This window comes from Teleopsis dalmanni, chromosome X (genome assembly GCF_002237135.1).
Source record: "Teleopsis dalmanni isolate 2A chromosome X, ASM223713v2, whole genome shotgun sequence".
NCBI lineage: Eukaryota > Metazoa > Arthropoda > Insecta > Diptera > Diopsidae > Teleopsis > Teleopsis dalmanni.
In genome coordinates, this window is record NC_051848.1 from 101,885,042 (window position 1) to 101,888,673 (window position 3,632).

The window sequence follows — 3,632 nt, forward strand, 5'->3', positions numbered from 1 at the left end:
CGAAAACTTTGTAGTTACTCGTTCACTATCTATTTTCCAAGTGGTCCTTGCAAACCCTTATGAAAATATCTCATCACTAGAAACTCCATCTCGAAAATATATTACCGGTTGAGTAGGGATTCTTTGGGCGTTCAATTTTTCTTCTAGTCCGATTCATGTTAAATTTCTTTATTTACAGTTACGTTTGGTTATGATAAACCAAAAATGTAGTAATAAATTCGAAGTTCAAGAAATGAAGATAACCGACACGAGCACCACTCAATATGGTGAATGCAACAAAAATTTTTTAAATCGTGAATAACAGTAAATAGCAATGCAAAAAATTTACAATATTTTTTCAATGTTACAACAAAACTTTATAGACAATGTACGGTAATTATGCGTACTCGTTCTCGTATTCGTACAACAGAAATTATTTTCAAATAATTCCTTATGCAAATCATGCAAAATTGTTATATTATTCTGTTTAATGAATTATTATTATTAAGACATATTGAATTAATTGCTGCAAGTTAATTGCTACACTCATTAAATTTGATGAATGTTACCAATATATGAATAAGCTACAATTCAGTTTGAGCAATGAAGCGTAAACGAAACATTGGACCACTAATTTTAAACAGCAAAAAACACAAGCGCAAAAAAGATTTAATGAAATAAGTGTTATTTAACACTTACTTTGTGCTCAATGGTCGTTTGTAGATTCTTATCCAAATGCACCTTTATATAATTTGGGTGCCATCCAATTTGGCACGAATACTTTTGCCTACGATCTCTGCTGGAAACACTAAATCTTCTAAAATAAAATACACAGCAGTTAAACTACGCGAACGGATTATTGCACCGTCTTGTTGTTACGAAAACTTTGTAGTTACTCGTTCACTATCTAAGTCTTTACGGTGCTGATATAAGTCTTCCTCTTCAAGTGGTCCTTGCAAACCTTTATGAAATATTTTTCTCATCCACCAGAAACTCCATCTCGAAAATATATTAGCGGTTGAGTAGGGATTCTTTGGGCGTTCAATTTTTCTTCTAGTCCGATTCATGTTAAATTTCTTTATTTACAGTTACGTTTGGTTATGATAAACCAAAAATGTAGTAATAAATTCGAAGTTCAAGAAATGAAGATAACCGACACGAGCACCACTCAATATGATAAATGCAACAAAAATTTTTTAAATCGTGAATAACAGTAAATAGCAATGCAAAAAATTTACAATATTTTTTCAATGTTATAACAAAACTTTATAGACAATGTACGGTAAAATTACGCGTACTCGTTCTCGTATTCGTACAACAGAAATTATTTTCAAATAATTCCTTATGCAAATCATGCAAAATTGTTATATTATTCTGTTTAATGAATTATTATTATATAGACATATTGAATTAATTGCTGCAAGTTAATTGCTAGACTCATTAAATTTGATGAATGTTACCAATATATGAAGCGTAAACGAAACATTGGACCACTAATTTTAAACAGCAAAAAACACAAGTGCAAAAAAGATTTAATGAAATAAGTGTTATTTAACACTTACTTTGTGCTCAATGGTCGTTGTAGATCTTATCCAAATGCACCTTTATATATAATTTGGGTGCCATCCAATTTGGCACGAATACGTTTGCCTACGATCTCTGCTGAAAACACTAAATCTTCTAAAATAAAATACACAGCAGTTAAACTACGCGAACGGATTATTGCACCGTCTTGTTTTTACGAAAACTTTGTAGTTACTCGTTCACTATCTAAGTCTTTACGGTGCTGATATAACTCTTCCTCTTCAAGTGGTCCTTGCAAACCCTTATGAAATATATTTCTCATCCACCAGAAACTCCATCTCGAAAATATATTAGCGGTTGAGTAGGGATTCTTTGGGCGTTCAATTTTTCTTCTAGTCCGATTGATGTTAAATTTCTTTATTTACAGTTACGTTTGATTATGATAAACCAAAAATGTAGTAATAAATTCGAAGTTCAAGAAATGAAGATAACCGACACGAGCACCACTCAAATATGGTAAATGCAACAAAAATTTCTTAAATCGTGAATAACAGTAAATAACAATGCAAAAAATTTACAATATTTTTTCAATGTTACAACAAAACTTTATAGACAATGTACGGTAATTATGCGTACTCGTTCTCGTATTCGTACAACAGAAATTATTTTCAAATAATTCCTTATCCTTATGCAAATCATGCAAAATTGTTATATTATTCTGTTTAATGAATTATTATTATTAAGACATATTGAATTAATTGCTGCAAGTTAATTGCTACACTCATTAAATTTGATGAATGTTACCAATATATGAATAAGCTACAATTCAGTTTGAGCAATGAAGCGTAAACGAAACATTGGACCACTAATTTTAAACAGCAAAAAACACAAGCGCAAAAAAAGATTTAATGAAATAAGTGTTATTTAACACTTACTTTGTGCTCAATGGTCGTTTGTAGATTCTTATCCAAATGCACCTTTATATATAATTTGGGTGCCATCCAATTTGGCACGAATACGTTTGCCTACGATCTCTGCTGGAAACACTAAATCTTCTAAAATAAAATACACAGCAGTTAAACTACGCGAACGGATTATTGCACAGTCTTGTTTTTACGAAAACTTTGTAGTTACTCGTTCACTATCTAAGTCTTTACGCTTTACGGTGCTGATATAAATCTTCCTCTTCAAGTGGTCCTTGCAAACCCTTATGAAATATTTTTCTCATCCACCAGTAACTCCATCTCGAAAATATATTAGCGTTTGAGTAGGGATTCTTTGAGCGTTCAATTTTTCTTCTAGTCCGATTCATGTTAAATTTCTTTATTTACAGTTACGTTTGATTATGATAAACCAAAAATGTAGTAATAAATTCGAAGTTCAAGAAATGAAGATAACCGACACGAGCACCACTCAATATGGTAAATGCAACAAAAATTTTTTAAATCGTGAATAACAGTAAATAGCAATGCAAAAAATTTACAACACTTTTTCAATGTTACAAAAAAACTTTATAGACAATGTACGATAATTACGCGTACTCGTTCTCGTATTCGTACAACAGAAATTATTTTCAAATAATTCCTTATGCAAATCATGCAAAATTGTTATATTATTCTGTTTAATGAATTATTATTATTTAGACATATTGAATTAATTGCTGCAAGTTAATTGCTAGACTCATTAAATTTGATGAATGTTACCAATATATGAATGAGCTACAATTCAGTTTGAGCAATGAAGCGTAAACGAAACATTGGACCACTAATTTTAAACAGCAAAAAACACAAGCGCAAAAAAAGATTTAATGAAATAAGTGTTATTTAACACTTACTTTGTGCTCAATGGTCGTTTGTAGATTCTTATCCAAATGCACCTTTATAATTTTGGTGCCATCCAATTTGGCACGAATACGTTTGCCTACGATCTCTGCTGGAAACACTAAATCTTCTAAAATAAAATACACAGCAGTTAAACTACGCGAACGGATTATTGCACAGTCTTGTTTTTACGAAAACTTTGTAGTTACTCGTTCACTATCTAAGTCTTTACGGTGCTGATATAAGTCTTCCTCTTCAAGTGGTCCTTGCAAACCCTTATGAAATATTTTTTTCATCCACCAGAAACTC